We start from the raw sequence: 20,809 nt of genomic DNA on the forward strand, positions 1-20,809 counted from the left end.
TCTGATTCTGATATATATATATATGTGTGGAAAATATAATTTTGAACTAGTTTGTTTTTGGAACAGAGAACTTAGTTACAAAATTTTAAATGAACTAGTTTGTTTTAAAATGTTTTAACTGAACTTTGAACATGTTTGTTTTTAAAACTGAGCATGCAAAACAACTGATGAGCCTTAGCTAATCAAACAACCGGGGCTCAGTGTGAGCAAGACAGGGGCGTCAAAAACCTGTGCAGCATCATATTCGATTTATCCTTAAATAATGAAATGTCTTTCTTCTAGGTCTTGATATGTGTCCATTATCTGTGTAAGTGATGATTTAATTAAGCTTTCCCCTAAATTGTCATGCTACTTCATTTTCACTAAAGAAAACATGGCATATGCTTCTCAGCAGACTTAACTAAAGAGGAGTGACCTTACTTGACATAATGTTAAACGGACCAGCAATAATGTTTTTGTGGGTATGAAAGAGGCAAGGCTTGCAGTTAAAAGTCTACCATTTTCACATTTCTCTATGTCATTGATGCCTGAAGGGCTGTAATTTTTATTCTTTCAGTCCAGTGGAGCCTACTGAGCTGAAGATTATGGAGATAATGGTTTGGATTTTTAGGCACCAACTTCATCCAATTTTAAATCTCTATAACATTTGAGCATAAATAAAAACAGATGCCTATAATAAAACACCCAGGCAGCAGAGCTAAATAGTCCTGTGCTTCAGTGAACCCACATTTATTACTGTCACCATTGAGTGAACATTTCCGCTAGTGACTGTCAATCTACATATCGATGGAAATCCTGTTAGACTAATAGCTGTAAAAGAAGTAGGAGAGAAAATCCTTGGTATAACATTAATTTTCTAATTTCCCTGTCAGTGTCAATTTTGATCTTCAGTATGCCAATAACCCTGCATTTTATTTATTTGTTAAAAGACTACTTACATTTTAAAGGTATAACTGGTTATAAAAGTCAAAAGAGAGCAAGGCTTTTATTAAAGTTCAAAATTCAGGTAATCAGCATTCCTCAGACACTCCATGAAAATATAACCTAAATGACAAACATACAGAATTAAACTTTGTAATTGAGCCCCTCAAATTGTTCCCAATTTTCTCCAGGAGTCTAAGAGACATTGTCTCCACAATCCAGTGGCTGTACGCCAGCAAGTGAGAATCCTTCCACCTGGAAAGAATGAGTCCTAAAAGAAAAAAGAAGAATGCATTTTCTAGCAATCAGACAACAAAAGGCAATTGGCAATGTAATTGGTAAGTTTCCAAAGAGGTATTCACTGCAACCACTCCAAACAAAGCATTCAAAGGTCAGACAGTGGTCCAATAGTCCAGGTGAGTGCATCAAAAATACAGTGGGATGTGAATTTTTGGGCAGCCTTGTTAATCTTAATGATTTTTCTTTATAAATCGTTGTTTGGTATTATATTAAAAAATTCTGTTTCATACATCATATAGGAGACATACAGTGATAATTGAGAAATGAAACAAAGTGTATAGGACTTACAGAAAGTGTGCAATAATTGTTTATTGATTCCAAAACCTATATAAATCATTATTGGAGCCCAAAATTGGTTTGGTGAGCTCAGTGACCCTTGACCTCCATTAACAGATGAGTCAAATTATGAGAAAGAGTATTTAAGGGGGCCAATTGTAAGTTTCTTCCTCTTTCAAAATTCTCTGAAGCTCTGAATAGTAGCAACATGGGGGTCTCAGAATAAATTTCACATGACCTGAAAATAGGACTGGGCAATAAATCGAAAATTTATCATTATCGATATTTCGAATTCTTATCAAGATAACTTTTCACGTGTCAAATTTGATAATAAAAAATGAATAGATGTGTGTAGGTTGGCAATGTTCATGTCCCTTTAAGAAGCTGCACCACAATGTGACTGAACGTAATACACGTGACAGCCCCATCTAGTAGACCACTTTTGTTTCTGCTTATACCTGTAGTTATCGTTCATTTATCTTTAGAGGTGAAATCCTCAATATATCGTGATATTGATTTTAGGCCATATCGCCCAGCCCTATCTGAAAACAAAGATTATTCACTATCATGGTTTGGGGGAAGGATACAGAAAGCTGTCTCAGAGGTTTCAGCTGTCTGTTTCCACAATTAGGAACATGTTGAGCCTGGAAGACAACAGGCTCAGTTTAAGTTAAGGCTCAAAGTGGCAGACTAGGACTGGGCGATATAGACCAAAACTTATATCTCGATATCTTTTAGCTGAATTCCGATATACAAAATGTATCTCAATGTTAAAATACTTATGTTCCTCACTGGTATTATGGTAATTATAGCTAGACAATGCAAAGAAAGAATACTCCTTTTTAATAACATAATGCAGATCATAAATATCCACACAATGAGTATGTCAGGTTTAATTATATGTCAAGTAGAAACTCTACACCCTAACATCTGTCTCTGTGCCTGTCAGCACCGATGTTTCTCCTCTGTTGGAGGTCCTCATTAGATTAGTGTCTCTAGGAAAATTCAGCCTCAGTTCAATGTGATGTGTCAGTATATCCTGATCAAAGTCATGAATTTTTATCCTCCAGTTCTATTCATTCTATATGTTTCCCAGCTATCTCTGCTTCATGATGAATTTCTTACTGACTTTAGTGGAGTTGTTGCATGAACCGGTATAGTCATCTCCACCTCACAATGCTCCATGTTCACTACAGTGTAAGTCATCTTGTAATATCAATCCAAGAGCTGCTTTAAAAGAGGAACTTACATTCTCTCCAGACTTGTGCTCTGTGTTTGTGATGTTTAGGAAACTTAACCTGTGACAAACAGTTGTATAAATGTGCACCAATGTACCAACTGTTTTAACTTGTTTGAATGTTTCTTGAAAAGAAATCACTAATTCTATAACCTAAACTAACAAAGGGCTTATCTAATGAGGTCATAGCTCAAAAGCAACAGATAGATTATCCCAATAGTCACACAGTTTGTTCATTGCTATTCACAATCAATGGTTTGCAAACCTTATTAATTAGTCTTTTGAATATTCAAGTAAGTACTTGGGTGCAGAATTGCAATCCATTCAACAATGATCCCAAATCGGCATCTTAAAGACAGCAAGGAGACCATGTTTTATGCCCCTTTGAATTTAAATCAATTAAGCAAAGAATGGAGAAGCTAAATGACCTGTGTATACTACATCCGATAAGCCTATAATTACTGTCCACTATTCTCTTGTGTAGTATATTGGCCCGTAAATAGGATAAAGGTCAGGATGTAACAATTGGCATTGACTTGCTTTTTCCACTAATGGGCATCAATACGTTCTGTGTACTACCTAAATGGCAAAGTAATTTGAGGATTTGTTGTAAAAAGAAAATATGATCATAACCGATGTAGTAATGAGAGATTTATAACTGTTTTCCCATTTCAGAAATGCAGCAAACACTGAACAATAACCGAAGAAAATGTTCAAGTCCGGGCAATACCCTCTGAAGAGAATTCATCTTAAACCTGATATTTTAAAGGGACACTTTGCAACTTTTCATATTTTTAAATAATTTGCTTGAGCTTGTATGTGCTAAAACTATCATTTACAGGGTTAATGAAAGGCCACCCAGCCCCCATCGCCCCGTGGCCAGAATATTCCACTTGCAACTTCAGAGTGCCAGTCCGCTCTGTTGGGATTTAGAAAAATTCAGCTGACATACCTGGTGCAGCAGTCTGGTTCCGGCATGTTTTCTGCATTTTTTAGATCATGAACACAGCTGATTAGCTTAATTTAGTGATTAATCACCCCTGTAGACACCAATAAAGATAGGGAGACATTTCAGCTGTTAGATTAAGGTGTTATAAAGACAAACGCACAGCGAGGAGATACGTTTTGCTTTTGGTAATACAAATGGACACTAGGGGTGCTAAAAGCAAGCCAAAACTGCCAAATTCCCCTTTAACATAAATTAAAATATAATTTGCCAACTTCTGCTCATGACTTTTACCACTTGGTCTTCTTGTGTCTTACTGAAACAAGTAAAACCATTACTGCACTGATTGTTGCTCAGTTTATTTATCAGGCTGCTTTATTATTAAAGCATGCCTTATTCTTTTACTTTGTGGTCAAGTCAACAGAAAAGTCTGTAAATATCAGTCCCCAGTGACAGTGGTAAAAGTTAACAAGAATCTCAGCAAATATCTTGCCTGAAAATGTTGTTCCTTGATCTTTGGGATACCGAAAACTGAGTTGAGCTGAGACACAGTGTAGCGAGTAATATAGATTTATATCTAAATTTCAAATGTGGCGTAGATTTAGCTTGTTTTTAATCTTCTATTAATTAATCGGGGCACCACCAGTTTCCAAAACTGGACCATTGGATTTAATATCTATATCTTCGCAATGTAATCAGTCTCAGAGTTAACACCACAAATTGATCTAAAGGATGAATTCTTGACAGAATGTGCCGATTATTCCCGAGAATTGCTAGACAGTGATCAGGAGTTATTTACGTTTTGTGAATTTATTAAAACATCAGTTAATACATTGACAAAAGGACCAACACAGCTTATAGTTTCATGCATGAAATTAAGAAAATTGTTAACCCAAAGCTTTATGGCAGTGATAGGAAATAGGAAATAACTGTTCCGTAATAAAAGTGGAAATTCGGTGACACCGGGATTATAGAAAAATGCGGAATAAATTCTGAAGGGGGACAATGTGAAATGTTCATGTGGGTTTAGGTGAAATGGGTGAGGGTGAGTGTGTGTGTGTGTGTGTGTGTGTGTGTGTGTGTGTGTGTGTGTGTGTGTGTGTGTGTGTGTGTGTGTGTGTGTGTGTGTGTGTGTATGTGTGTTGTATGGGTGCAGGAGGGGGGGTGTTCATGTGTGTGAGTGGATGCAAATGAAAGTTGGTGTGTGTGTGTGCGAATAAGGATAGAAGGTAAATCTTGAGAGCCAAATGAGAATTTGGATCGAAAATAACACACACCATAAAAGTTTAAGTCTGAATTCACAAATCGGGCTTAGCAGAAAAAGTCAGCCAGATGAAAGTGATTCACAGACCTTTCTTCCCATCGTCAGAGGGTGGCCAAAGGGCTGAGGTAGCCTTGGAGTCCTTGCTCATGAAGAGGCTTCTGGGACTGTAAGATTTTGGCCCCGAGTTGGTCAACGGAGTCTGTTGAGTTCAGGAGAATCTCGTTCCCCGGGAGTGGCTGGACTTTAAGGTTTCTTCACTTCAGCTGCACCGAAAATGTGGAATTCAGAGCGCAAGTCCAAATTATCAAAACCGATGCTGAATTAGGAAAAACTGCCCCAAATTAGTTGTAACTATTAATGGGAGAACTCGAACGAACATGAAGACTTCTGGTTTCACATAGGAAGTCAAAACAAAACAAACGGAGTTGCTTCTAAGTTTTACCATAACTTTTGAGAGCTAATTACTTGACATCTGTAAAGCACCGGGTTATCTGTTGCTGGGCCCAGATGGAAAAGCCCAGCAGAGGTTCACTTAAGGCATCTTTCTTCTTTGTTCTTACTCTGCTGACACGAGGTTTGCACTGTTGTTTTATAACCTTCTTGGTCACACCCACATGTATTTCACCCATTAACCACTAGATGGCACTGTGGCTTTTCCAAATAAACTACCTTCTCAAAGATGGAAAGTCCATGATCACAATTTAACACAGTTATTCATATAAAGCCTCAAAAAGTATTACTTTAGCATCAAAGTATTACTTTAAATGGGAAAGAATAAAATTGATGTCTTAAAACTAAATAGTTTTACCGTTAGCATGAACTTTAACTGGAGAAACACAAATTGACAGAGGTTTAACATAAAAGAAATACACAAAACAAGCAGTTAGGTTTGTAACTGATAAGATTTTAAACTTAACCTTGGAACACCTTGAAATTTAATTTCGAACAAACCTAAAACACCTTCTTTGATTGTAGATAAACAGGAATGCAAGGTTTATAAAGACTCAGGTTTTGAAGCTCCCAGGACAGGGTATCTGCAGGATTAAGGGAGCCAAATTTAAGACTTTTTAAGGCCAATTAGACCAAATTTAAGCTATTTTTATAATTAAATTTAAGCTTTATTTTCCAGCTATTGCTTGGAACCGGTGCTAACCATGTCGCGAACATGGGATTAGCCATCCAGTTACCATTAAAGTTGCACTTCCTCATGGCGCAAGCTCCTACTAGTTTAACCAGCTAATGTGCTCATCTAAAAATAGCCCCCTTTCACAACCAACTGAATGTGTACGGTTCCGCTTATGCCAATATCATACACAAAAAATGCTGAAGACTAACTAGAAATTCATGAAAATTTTATAGAAATAAAAGACTCTTGTTTATTGGGTCTTTGAAAATTTAAGACCTTTGGAAACTGTATTTAAGGATTATTTGTAATTTTTAAGGATTTTTAAGGCCTTAAATTTGGAAAGGCTAATTTAAGACTTTTTAAGGGCCCATGGATACCCTGCAGGAGGACCTAAAAGAAGTTTTACGACTTCCCCTATCTTGAGAAAAGGGTCAGTCTGAGGTTGATATAAAACAGGCCAGTTTTCTGATATTACTTGCGCCTCCTGATTGGATCAAAAGGGAGTCCAGTCAAATTGGTGCAATTTACGATCCTGGGAGAGAGTCGTATGAGGTAACCAGAATGCTGAAACTGCGGGCCAGGTTCAAATTCCCCCTTTGATTTTCTTCTGCTAAATGTTAGATGAAAAACTTTGTGAAAATAGTTATGTTCTCCTTCATGTGAATCCAAACAAAGTTAATCTGAGGATATAAAATGTGGATTTCCGCTACAACAGTTAGTAAATCCCTACCTACCTGCTTTTGACTAAGGCAAAGGCCCAGCCCAATCAATAAAAAGGTGTTCAAAAAGCTGGACACAAGGACACAGACTTGATTGATTCAGCTATTTGACAACACCCCTAAGATTATCACCTCGAAGAACCCACTTGCACACTAGCAAATCCTCCCCTGTGAAGTACCCTCAAGCAGCTTTTTCTGTCTTGTTTGCAGAGTGGACCCATTAAACTGTACATCTGAGGATTGATCACCTCCTGTACTAGTTCACTGCATGTAAGGGACAATGTGTGTTCAGGAAAATTAGGACACTTTAAAGCAGGGGTGTCAAACTCAAATTCACAGTGGGCCTAAATGAAAATCTGGGACAAAGTCGCGGGCCAAACTTAATATTTTTTGAAAAAGTTACGGCAAATTTGCACATTTTCTTTAACATATATGCAATTTTGAACCTTTAACTTGGAAACAAACTCATTTTTGCATTGACCCTTTGATGCATGAATTATGAAATCTTCAACCATGATTTTTTTAACAATTTTTTTCATTCATCTTTGGGTGTGGATGAAACAAATTTCAACAAATACTTTTTGTATTTGGACAGCGTGCATCCAGAACATGAAATATGATGGCTTGGCTTACTGAAGTCCAAATGGAGGGGCTCAAATGCAATAAAGTCTTCAACAGCTGTCCTTAATAGCAAAAACAAATAAATAACAATTTTGAGTACTTGTCCACTGTAGTGACCATTATGCATCAAGGGGTTAACACTGAATGTGGATCAATCAAATTACACACGAGCAAGTCAATTTTAAATAAAACGCATCAGCGGTATTCATTACTTGTGGTATATTCAGCATTTTTAAAATCTATTCAGGATTTATGTTTTTTTCTTTTTTCTTATTTTTATTCTTTTTTTTTCTCCTGTAATAAGTGTCAGCGCTGCTGTGGCATCTAGCTTTCCCCACTGAGGAACAATAAAAGGATTTTCTATTCTATTCATCTATCTGCAGCCTTTCCAGTTTTACTGAAGGTTAAAATTTTTCTCACGGGCCAACAACAAAATAAAAATACAATTTTATCTTAAATGAAAATGCAACATGCAACTTTCATGTTTTGAAGCAGAAAAAGAGCATAAAAACAAAATATTCAAAGCTCGGTTTGCTCCACTTATTTACTGTGATGCTCACCTGTTCCAGCCAGATACCTGCATCATGGGGTTGAGCTGAGGAGGAGACTCCTGTTATTTTGTTCATCTTCATCATAATAATGACAACATTAGATAACAGGTGCTCTCATAGGTTTGTGCTGGTGAACATGGAGAGCGTCTGCGCAGCTTGACCACATTGTGTGCCAGGGAGGAAAAATAAAAACGACAGCAGTCACAGAGTCATGCTGATTTGAGCGCATCGCTGCTCGCTGGAGTTATATCAGCTCTGTCTGGAAGTTAGTTGGAAAACTTTCTCTTTCAGTCGTGAACACATTACTGAGCGGTTAAAATCTCCGTTTCTGGGCTTCAATGTCGGCAAATAGCTGAGGAAACTCGGCGCTGAGTGAGAGGAGTGTTTAGTTTTTCTGAGACAGCGGAGCTGCAGACAACGGCACGGAGAGGTGGGAGCGGGTGGGTTGGGATGCCAACAATGCAGGAGGGATTAAAAGAGAGACCGTGGGTGCTTTTTACCTGTTTATATGAAGAGTTTCCACTTTGCGTTGGAGCTTTTCCTTAGTCTTAGGGTTCAGTACAGCATGTATTAAGCCTGATTTATACTTTTCCATCTGCATGGGTACGGAGACACGCAACGCCAGTAAGCGTTTGCGTAAGGGCTTTCCAATGGGCTCACAGAGGCTGACGGAGACCTGCACAAATTTTAAACTTTCTGTTGAAAATGACAAAGACTGCAAGCTTGTGATTAGTGGCAGGAAACCTGCAAATAGAACTACGCCCTCTGCTGTCCTGGCAGGGAATTGCTTTCTTCCAGCTGACAGAGAAATCTGAAGTGAAACATCTTTGTCAATTTTTGTGAGTGACTCCACTCTTGAGCTGACGGAGCAGTATAAATCAGCCTTGAGACTTTGATTTTATCTACACAGCACTGGACAAAAGTTTTAGGCAGGTGTGAAAACATGCTGTAAACAAGTAATTCTTTCAAGAATGAGTGTTAATGTTATTTTTCATCATCAACAAAAAGCAGAGAATGAACAAAATAGAAAACTAAATCAGATCAATATTTGGTGTGACCACCTTTTGTCTTCCAAACAGCATCAACTCTTTTAGATACACTTTCACACTGTTGTTAAAGGAACTGGGCTGGTAGGTTGTTCCTAATATCTCAGAAAACAAACCACTGATCTTCTGTGGATATAAGCTTCCTCACATCTTTCTGTCTCTTCCCAGAAACACTCCATGATCAGGGCTCTGTGGGGCCCAACCATCACTTCCAGGACTTATTGTTCTTCTTTCTGCTGAAGATAGTTCTTAAGGACTTTTGCTGCATGTTTGCGATCACTCACTTTGTAATTTGTAAATGAGTGAAAATAACTAATTTTCTTATATTTCTGAAAGCATTCTTTGTTCACAGCATTTCTTCACTCCTACCTAAAACTTTTGCAGATTACTGTAAGCCAATTTTAATTAATGTCCCTGGTGGCTCTAAAACAGCCACTCCCATCTCTCTTAAGAATAATTTGAGCTCCTCTCTAAAAAAAGGCCCTGAAGTGAAAACAGGATGCTGGGCCATAACAATATTTTGACATGATCATGGCTGATTTAAACTGTACACTGTGGTGGAGAAAAATATAAAAGGTACGTCAGCCAGCTGAGCATTACTGTCTTAACATGCAACTCAGAATGTCCTCCCCAATATTTTCCATCCGTGTCTGTACAAGATGTTTCATTTAGCCTGCACCTAAAATATTCAACAGGTCTGTTTCAACTCAATTTTAACTGGAAAATTTAGAGAGCATTTGTTTGCTGCAGGAAAAAGGTGGTCTGTGTTTCCTTTTTGATTCTCACTCAGCAGCTTGCTTTGGAGTAGGGCTGAAACGATTCCTCGAGTACCTCGAATAATTCGAGTACAAGAAATCCTCGAGTCAAATTCTCTGCCTCGAGGCTTCATTTAATTCATGTTTAATTAATTCATGGCTTTGCAATCACCCGTGGTCATGTTTCACCCGGACCGAAATAAGTGACGCACATACACACTGCACTGAATGCACACGCCAGTAGCGAATGTAACTTAACTTCTCTTTAACCATGGTGGACAACGTGGACCCCGGTGGAGTGCGAAAAAGACACAAAATGTCAAAGGTGTGGGACCATTTTTCACGTCGTAAGGTGGAAAACGTAGTCCAGTTTAAAAACTGTAAAATGGATTTAGCCTACCACAACACCACATCCTCCAAGCTGCAGCTCCTGACCAGGAAACATCCACATGTAAATGTCACTTCTGCAAGCAGACTCGGAGCCCCTACAAGATAATGCATTTTAGCCTGTATTTCTATATATTCTGCGGACACTGTGCGACTTTTTCATTTGTAGCACTCAGTTTCAGCTCACACCGTACGTCTGGTAGCAACACGTCGGACTTAAAATGTGCTAAAAATAGCATTTTTTACAACACGTCAGACTTTTTACTGTGTTGTTATTGATGTCCGTTGTCCCTCGGGATTGCTGCAGGAGGACACGGGTATTTATGAGAGTGACGGAGGAAAACGAAAGAAAGTAAATAAATGTTGTGTGATCAGTATAATTTGACATTACCACGGCAAACATGCTGTCGACAATCCTTGTTATTGTGTGAGAAAAAAAGTGTAGAACTTAAAACGGACGTGTGTTAATAGGGAAATAGCTGGCGAGCCATGTTTGCGCATGCGCCGTGAGCGGTTCTGGTGCTGTTTGGGCCGCAGCCGCTCGCATTTGTTTACTGTAAAGTTGAAGTGCTGAAGTTTTGAAAACTAATTTTGAATAAATCTTGAAGAATAAGTGGCAATTGCTTTCTCATTTTAAGAGGTCTTTCATATTTTATAACATGCTATTTGATATAATGGTTTACAAACAAAAAAGGGTAATTTATTAGAGTACTCGACTAATCGATCAAATATTCAATAGAGTACTCGATTACAAAAATATTCGATAGCTGCAGCCCTACTTTGGAGCAAACTGGGTTTTGTGATGTGATTGACAGCTCAGAGATACGTTGAGATTACTCTTCTGGCTATGCCATACTGCTGTTCCCTCCAACTTCTTTCCTTCTTCTTTTGTTGCTCTTTGCCTTTCTAGAAAACAAGTTTGCCCATTCTTAAACCTCCCCAAGGACTTCTGACCCCTAGCTCTTGGAGATGCAAGAAGCACACTCAATACATATAACACACACACACAACATTAATCTTATTTTTTCATTCAGGTCGTTATCTCTTCATCAAAGACACACAGCTGGAGCCCTAGCTGACTGACAGCTCTAGGGCCTTCTTTATCAACTCTTTTTAAGTAATCATCTCTTGTGACCACCTCCCCTGAGACAGAAAAGCTTTAAAGGCATCAGACCACCACATTTTCAAAAGCCTCAATTGTTTTAAGTGGCCAAGTGCCTTGAAGCATTGCTTGGGTGAGCTCTGAAGCAGAAAAACAGAGCTGCTCCTGCAACCTGGAGCCTCCACCTACATCTAGAAATGTATGCTTTGTAATTCCTCATTTTGCATGTATTCCAATTCTGTTCTCCATTTTTTAGTGTTTGATGTACTCTGCTTTTTTCTCATTCCTTTAATTAAAAAAATGAGAAACCAACTCACTAAACCTCCAGTCAAAGGCAGCAATATTTGTTGCACCTGGATCTGCATCCATCCATCCATCCATCCATCCATCCATCCATCCATCCACCCACAGTTAGCATTTTGTAGTTGTGTTAAACTTATTTTTAATAACCAGATGCTGAGAAGAACTTGCAAATGCTCTGAGATTGTACCCTCCCACCCCTTCTTTAGGCTGACAAGGATCTCAAGTTGTGAACAGCTGTCCTGGAGTAACCCACATTTTCTTTAAACCCAGAGACGGTATAGGCTGTAAAGTAGGGCTGCAACTAACGACTACTTTAATAGTCGACTAGTCACCGACTATTGAAACAATTAGTCGACTAATCGGATAATTTTTTTTTCTTAAATTTAGCATGAGATTGATTTAATTGTGTTAAAAATGATAAACACAAGAAAGATGGGTACTTCAATGGAAAATGCATATTTTATTGAACTTTGCTGCTGATAGGCCAATTCATACTAAAAGTAAATAAAAATGCCCTGTCTAAACACCAATTAAGTACAGTACAAAGTCAGTACAGACATAAATGCATAAATTAAATTAAAATACTTTAGTCAGGCACAGCCCGGCATAACATTAAATCTCTCTTTTTTAAAAGCAAAAATCAATTTAAAAAATGTACAATGTACATCCAAAACAAAACGTATCGGTTTTCGTGTTATTTAAATCGTACCGAGGTGAGTCAGACTCAGTTTCATTCAACTGTCCAACCTTCTTTCTCTTTAAGTGTTCATGCATCACCGAGGTGCTGCCGTGATACGCAAGGACTGCTTTGCAAATAATGCAGGTAAACTTTTGATTCGCCGAATCCAGGCTGTATTGGACACTGCCATTTCTGTTAGTTGGCTATTGCTGTTAGAGATGCTATTGCGCATGTGCGACTCTCGGCAGAGATTGCAATGAAGTGAGATGCCTCACTCGGTCAGAAAAAACACGTCTGGCGACAACGTCGACGAATCGTTGAAGCCCTACTGTAAAGCAACATTTATGTCCTCTGCAACACTGTGCACCATCTTTTTTCCCTGTTCATTCTATCCATTTGTTTAAGAGATACTTTGTTATGTATGCAAAAATGATGAAAGGCTTTCATTCTTGTTTTTAACTGCCAAAGTGTGTGTGTGCATGTATACAAAAGATGAAGCTGCTATACTCATTTTATCTGTTTTAAGTGTGAATTATAGTGGTGGTTGACACTATAAAGGTCACAAGAGGTCATAGCAGCTGCTGCAAAAATACTAGCATGCTTTTGTTTTGTAGCATTAGAGTACACTGTATCACGCAGTTCAGCCTCAGGATTAATGCTTTCATTTGAGCCTCTGATAAAACAATATTGATTTTGCTTAAGCACACTCTCAATACAAGAAGCCAACTGTGTAACAATAAATGTCCCAGTGAACAATTGATCTTTGCTTTAGGTCAAAGGCAGCACAGATATGAAGCAAGAGTCAAATATTTGACACAACATAAAATGCTGAAGTTGGGCTAAATTGACGTCAGAAGTATGATAGCCATTTTAACTGGATTGGTTAAACATAGGGCTTTAACGAATCACAGAATGATCATTAAATTCCTCGATTCATTTTTTTAGTGATTGAAAGCTTCGTTAAATGTGCACACCACAGTCTGAACATATTTTACTGGTGTACAATGTGGTGATCTAGGTGCAGCGGAGGAAAATAGAGAAACCAGCAAAGACAGAAACTATTGTAAAAGGCAGAAATGGTCCAAAGTTTGGGATCAAGAGTTAAACTAAGGGCAGATTAGCTAATGCTAAGCTAGCATGTAGCACACTCACGATCAAGTGGAGTTCTGAAAAAAATGTGATGGCTGCTAATAACTAAACTGTACAGGCGGAAGAAAAATCCCCACTGTCCCGTTAATGTGTGGATGTCTGCAGCTGCAGCGGTATGGAGCAGAACTGCTGCAGCTGCTGAGCTGGAGTCAGGTTGTTGCTACTGAGAGTCAGCGAACTGAGTCTGCTCCACACACTGCAGCAGAGCTATGGCAAGCTATGAATACAATTTAGATTATATTGCCAACCCGTACATAATAAAATATGTATGCCACCATTACATTGTTACTTGTAGAAATTGCATGTTGGTAGCATTTCCAGTAGCTTACTACTGAACATGTCAATGAAATAATTCAATTCTACTGACCATATGTGAACTTATTAATAGGGCTGGGGGTAAACGATTATTTTTAAAACGATTATTCTGACGATTATTTTATCGAATAGTCGACTATTCTAATGACTATTTAGAAAATTAATCTAATGATTATTTTTCTATTGCACAATTAACAAAAACCAGAAAATCTCAAATAAATTCCTCAAAAAAATTGATAAATTCTTACTGTAAGAGAATAAACACTACAGGCCTTCCATTTTGTATAACACTGCGTTTATTGTGTTGGTTGGTTATGTTCTGGTGACGTGTAGAACTTGGGAGTGCAGGCTGCTGCCTGAGAGGTGGTAGAAGATGGAGTGTCTCCATGCTGCTTTGTTTTGGTCACTTATGTGCGTGAGGCGAGTGGTCTTACGGGTTAAACCAAACTCAGGTGGTATTTTACACTAAACCGAAAACCCACAACACTCTAAATGTAATAAAAGGGAGATCTACACCACAAAAAAGATGAACTCTAAACCAAAACGTAACAGCTTATCCCAACGCAAGAAGCTGTTAGCGAAGATGCTAACAGTAGCTTTACCAACGTTAAGTTCAAGTTACCAAGTTTAAATAAACCAAAAACACCCAGCAGCAAACAGACCAGCATGGAGGAGAGACTGCTACCACCAAAACAGCTCTCCTCATGTCTGAAAGAAGCTCCTTAATGAAGGGAGAAGCGCTCCCGGTGATTTTCTACATCTGCGGTAGGCACGAAGCAGCGCATCTGACCCCGGAAGTTGTTGTCCGTTGCCGGGAGACGAAGGCGGGCAAAACAGGAAAATAATCTAGTAGTGGACGGACGTTGTTCCGGGTCTTCGGTATTTGGCGGAGATGTTAGTGAAGGCGGAGAAGAGGGCGAACTAGAGGAAAAACAGGCAGATTCCTCCTCTATTTACAAACTCCTGGGGATGCAACAAGTGGGCGCGGTGCGTCGACTTCCGGATCTGACGTCGACAAATTTTTAGAATCGAGCCGTCGACGTAGTCGAGGCTTCGCTACAGCCCTACTTATTAAGATATGTTTAGACTAGGATGAGTGATATTTAACCAAATATTAATGAAATATATGTCAATTTACTTCCATAAAATATTACCTATAGATTATCAGCTGGGGAAAAGGGAACTAGACGGCACCAATTTTATACAAATTGTTGATCCTTTTATAATTTTGTTGCTTTTTTCATACTTTTAGCAGCAGACCACAATCTCGATTCACTTGAAATGTCGTCAAATAGAATATTTGATTAATCATTAGAGGATCCGATAGAATATTTGAATACTAAAATATTTGATAGCTGCAGCCATGCTTTAACAGTCATTGGCAGATGAAAACCAGTTCTATGTATACTGAATGACGTAAAGTAATACATGCAGAGGTCAGTGTGCCAAACCACAGGTCCCCAGCCAAGACTGTTCAGCAGCATAAATAGCTGTTGTAACAACAATAACTTCTGTGTTGTCTGTGTTGTATGTGGTTATAGCTTTTGTACATCTGTCTATATATTTTTCATACCATGCATAATATATATATTTTTGGAGCTCTATTTTGGGTTTCTGTGTTTTATTCACACACTCAGGCTCCACAGTCGAAACTACTTCTGATAGCTCACTGTCTGTGAAGTTGCAGTCAGGACACCTGGTCCTTTAACGTGTTACACTGTACAAATGTTTTGTTCACTATTTAGATTAGCTTTATTCAGTTGATCAGTGCTAAATAAAGTAGAGCAGAATAAATAAACTCTTGCTATTAGCAAAAGAGTTGAGTCAATGTCTGAAAGTAACAAAACTATGCATACAAGTAAATATTCATCACCAAACTGAACAACATAAGTAATCAGTATGTGTCAATAACCATTAACAGACCAACATGTGTCATGATGCAGGTGTGCGCAGGGAGACGTTCCCTTTCCAGAGCTGCGGTTACAGCTGACTTCAGTCTACTGATCAGACCTGAAGAATATTAGATGCAACCAGCATCAATCATTGCCAGATGATTAACCCTGTCAGGTATTTACCGGCCACCTCTCAAGTATTCTTAGTTCTTGTCATCTGCGAATAACTGATTTGGTTACATTATTTTTGTGTACCAGTTTCAAACAACTTCAGAGCTCTATCAAGCTCCAGTTCACAAACCACTGCTACTACCACTACTACCTGGAAACATGTCAGCCATACCATGACTGCTTTCAGTTCTGCTCGCCTCACCAGATCTTCATCTGCCCACCCATTCTCATCCTCTCAGCCTAAGTTATGCTCTCACCATGTCTCTCGCTGGATAAGACGTATCCTAAAAGCAACTCATTGGAAACTGTAAATTCACTCTCCCCTAATTCAACCACATTTCCTTGCTCGAGACTCTTTTTTTTAGTTTCTTTACTGATTTGGTTCTGACTCTATGTTGTAAATAAAGTGATAGAGTTACCTGCTTCCTTTTGTGAGTGGGTCAGGAAAAAAACCCAAAAGATGACTCAATAACTGTTGATGACAAAACAGGAAAAGGAAAGAACCACCGTAAATCTGGCCATGTGGTAAGTAGCAGCTAGAGGAGAGGAGATTCTGTGGTGACGGTGCAATCCAGGGAGCAAGGCAAAGCGGATTGGAAAACAGATCTTTTAGCCCTAGTGACTTGCATTTATTTTTTCGTTCTTCTAGTGACCCATGAGCCGACCAGTCTCCCTATAGCAAATCTGCAAACAAGCTAGATTTTGAATGCAAACATGGTCAGAAAACACCCCCTGCCCCAACCCCATATTATTGACTGAAGAACCCTCTCACACCAGTAATATTCTTTAGCAAAACACGCTTGTGCGTGACGGAGGACCTGAGGAAGTGTGGCGGTTCAGCGCTACCAACAACCGCATGGTCCAATAGTTGCTTTCAGTCCAAAACGTGTCATTGGCAGAGGTTTTTAGAAAAATGCGATAAAACCACTTCATTCATTTATTTAATTTTGGTTATTTTTTAATTTCCACAATAGCCGCCGGCTCGAAGTGAGTGTTGTGTGTGTTATAATTTCACAGACTGGTTTGGGTTGAGTTTTTGTACCAGTTAGTAATATCAGTGCTGATGCTGAGCAGGAGGGGCACTGACAAGCAGCTCCTCCTTCTGCTAAAAAGCTGACCCGGTTCTGAAATGGTGCTGAGTCCGCATCTCATTAGAACATGTCTGATTCTGGACACTGAGTTAGCTCTGAGAGCAGTCAGATCACTCACCAGCCATGTTATAAAGCACCTATATTAGACAGTTTGTTTTGTACATGATCTAAGTTACTAAACTCCCACAACAAGGTGATGTTATTATATTTTTCAAGCTAAATCTGCCCAAGACGGATGCAGTCCTCCAGCCTGCACCGGTCCAGGCTGGATGCAGTCCTCCAGCCTGCACCGGTCCATGCTAGAGCCTTGCAGGTGAATTATTTAACCATCTGTCTTTCTTTACCTTCTAGTTTTAACATTATGTCCTTATTTTAGCTTATTGTTACACATGTGTTGCTGCTGTTAAAAACAACTATAAATATATTTGCTGTTGCTTTATATTTCACATAGCCTCCCAGCAGCTGTGTGTCTGACACTGGGACCACGATGGGAATTCCACCCAGAGCAGCTTCTCCACTCCTGAACAGACCCAGGTGTGGTGGAGAGCTTCTGAGCAGCTTCCATCTGAATGACAGGACAAGCTCTATGAGCTGATCCAGGTTAAAACATTCTAAATAATAATATTGTACTCTGTTTTCTGTTTTTTTCCTTACGTCTCAGCCTGGCAGGTCATCACTGAAGAATATCTTCCCAGACTCACACCAACATCCCATTTTACCTCAGGGCCTCCCGATCTAACAGAAAAACCTGTAGCTCCATCCTAGCTCTGCTTTCCACATGTTTCTCATCATCTCTGGAAGCTACCTCCCACAACACTGTGATGTTATATATATATACTTTTTTTTTTCAGGCTAAATGAACCCAAGTAATCTGCTGTCAAGACTGTGTAGTAAAGGTGAGTTGTTTTTAATAATCATGTGATCTTTATTACAGCCTTTGAGTTTTAACATTAACTATGTTTTCGTTTCATAGCTTATTGCTACACGTGTGCTGCTGCTGCAAGCTTGGAGCTAGATTACATCATGGCATCATGAAGGAGACTACTGATTCTGGTCCAGTTACACTTGGTGACGTGTGAGCTGACTCACCTGGTAAACAACATGTAAATTAAATATTTTGGTTTTTGCTATTAAAAGTAAATTAACTAATAACCTGCATTATTGCAGGGCACTCAGCAAAATATGGATGCTACACCATGAGGCAGGCACACGTTAATACTCTATAAGAGCACATAAGGTGAGCAACACCACATATTATTATCGTTATTACTGTACACTGTCCTGGATTTGTTTTCTGTCTGCATCTCATCATTAGCCTGGCTGATTACATGATAACTCATGTCATCTGGTTATGACAGCATGATGTCCTCACACACCTGTAACCTATCAGCTCATCTGGCAGAATAGAGAGAAGAGACAACACCACATCTCCTGTTCCTGGAAAGCCTTCGGCCATCCTTCGATGACTGAGAAACTCCATCAGCTCTGTCTCCTGTCTGCCTACAATTATTATAATAAATATTGTGTTTGACAAGTTTTTTTTTGTGCTGCCAAATGTCTCATTTTGATTCCAGTTTTTATATTTTAATGGATATTTATAAATTACATTAGCTGAATGATCACATTGTTGCATGTTTAACTAGCTCTATTATGATGAATTAAACTAGCAGCTCACTGTTAAAAGCTCATTTTAATTTCAAGCATGTTTAAGTATTTATGGACATGAACAAAAACATGAAATATATACATTGAGATTTATTTAATTAATATAACAAATAACTGTTTAGAGGAGGAAAGAGTCACTCAAAGGTGCATTCTTCTGGAAGCTCCTGATCCTGACCACACCACCAGAGGAGACAAGCTGCAGACACCAGAGGATCACCTACGACCAAGAGAGCAGCTGGTATCAGTAAATAAATAATGAAATCAGGGCAGTTTTAGTGGACAGTTTGGGATTGTGTAACATAAATGAACACATTACAGAATAATTTTCTCATGGGGTATTTTCATAACTTTCTCTGCAGCAGACTGTTACTTAAGCCCAGGGCTCCTGGAGAGCTGCTATCCAGCACGTTTCAGTGGTTTTCCTGCTTTAACAGGTTAGATTAGCTGTTAAGCAGCTCAGCCAGTTGTTGCTGATTAAAACCAGGTGTGTTGAAGCAGATACATCTCTAAAACATGCTGAATACTAGCTCTCTAGGGTCGTGGAGCCAAACCCTGCAGCTAATCTAATGCTATGGCTAATGGCTACTTACCTTTCAGAGCTGGTTCTGTTGGGTTGGTTCCGGTAGTTTCAGGCAACTCACAAGCTCAAAACAATAAGGCTCAGGTCCGCTTGTCTCCTCCAAATAGACTTGGTTCCTTTCTTCTCGAGTGTCTGGGTAAGGAGGGGGAGAAACGTCCTCCACTTCTAATGACTGCTCAGAGTGAAGGGAACTAGCTTTGTCTCGTTACCCATCGTCTTCGTCACTGCTGCAGCTCCGCCCTCTCAGTCCACCAGGCAACGCCTACTAATGTTGCAGTTTTTTAAATTGATACGTGGGTGGAGAAGGACTCTTGAGGCACGCCTGACCCGCTCTTTACATGGGTTTAATCCCATTTTATTGACTGTAGTTTTTAAGTATGACCCTAGATTAATTTAATCATTTTCGCAGGGGTTACATTTACACCTTGGCACCTTCAGACAGACCCTGCGGATGACCTCACCCAGACAAGAAAATAAAAGAAAGGGAAACTAATGAACATTTCAGAGCTGCTTTGAACTGCTGAAGTGGGTCTAATTTCAGGGTACTGTCCTCCAGAACAGTACCTCATGTCACAATAACAGTTTCTAACTGTTGGCCTGTGAAACCCTCACTATTATGCCCCCTCCCTCTACCAAACATTTTTATTTGGAGTGTCTTTCACTTCTGTATAAATGATTTCTGAACTTGTTTTGTGGGTCTGTATTGTAATGTAAAAACCTAAGTCACATTCCTTGTCAGGATGAAACTAGAATGTGCCACTAACTACGGAAAAACTTGAGAACTTTCAGGGGTGTTGGGATTCAATTAATTAATCTACTGAGAGCGAGTCAGCAGATGCCCAAACACCCGGCCCTGGGCGATGAGAACCACCGTTATACCGACGGATGGAGGTACCATCCACTTGCAGGAAGTGTCAGCAAACCCAGTCTTGAAAGTGTAATGGCTCTACCTCATGGATGACACTTGGTTTCTCAAGAGATGAGTCTGAAAACTGAGAGCATTTTCTCCCATTCTACTTTCAGAAACTCTTAGGAATGACAAGTAAACCTGCTGTCTGAGAGCCAAGTGTGCTGTTAGTAGTGTTGTCAAAAAAATCGATACCCAGATATAAATTGATACTAAAAGTAGTATCTAAATGAGATATTCCATCCCTGTGGTATCGATATTATGGACTATTATACACAGCCTTCTTCAAGTACACCGACACGCACGACAGCCAGATGCCGTAAAGCAGCCTCCGCCTCCCAGACAAACAGAAGAAGACGCCACATGGCTACATAGCAATTTCCCACGCGAGTTGTCTCCGATCCAAGTTTTGTCTGCCAAATAAATAAACAAAAACATAAACAGCGAATTTGGGAGGCGCTTCACAGCCCAACTTAATTAGCATACCAAGTCCGACACGTAGTTGTATATTCACGCTTATGTGCTTAAAGGAAACTCCCGTTTATTGCAACCCGGACTTAATTTCTAGCATGCAGTACGTTTGTTTACTCACGCTGACAACTTTGGTGCTACTTGGATTCCCCGGGGTATTTACCGTAGGTCCATCGCCGAATCGCCGTCAGCGTATATCCATATAACGGGTGCGGACGGGCACCCATGGTGCAGCCTCGAAATAAGACATTATCTGCACCAAAACATCTTCATGTCGAAAGGTTTTGTTAGGAATCATTAACATGATTCCCCTGTTCGTTTGGAGCGGGTCTGGT

At 39.3% G+C, this 20,809-nt stretch overlaps 1 protein-coding gene and 1 long non-coding RNA gene across 5 annotated transcripts in view; one reads left to right on the forward strand and one right to left on the reverse strand.

Annotated features, from left to right (window-relative positions):
• The window catches only part of LOC107387348 (inactive N-acetylated-alpha-linked acidic dipeptidase-like protein 2), a 661,429-nt gene that overhangs the window by 633,903 nt on the left and 6,717 nt on the right, over positions 1-20,809 (reverse strand). The window lies entirely within an intron of this gene.
• On the forward strand, positions 17,251-18,385 carry LOC129166604 (uncharacterized). Its single transcript, XR_008565594.2, has 5 exons — positions 17,251-17,451; positions 17,703-17,747; positions 17,825-17,943; positions 18,019-18,088; positions 18,210-18,385. It is a non-coding gene; the product is annotated as an uncharacterized lncRNA (long non-coding RNA).

Source organism: Nothobranchius furzeri, chromosome 16 (assembly GCF_043380555.1).
Source record: "Nothobranchius furzeri strain GRZ-AD chromosome 16, NfurGRZ-RIMD1, whole genome shotgun sequence".
NCBI lineage: Eukaryota > Metazoa > Chordata > Actinopteri > Cyprinodontiformes > Nothobranchiidae > Nothobranchius > Nothobranchius furzeri.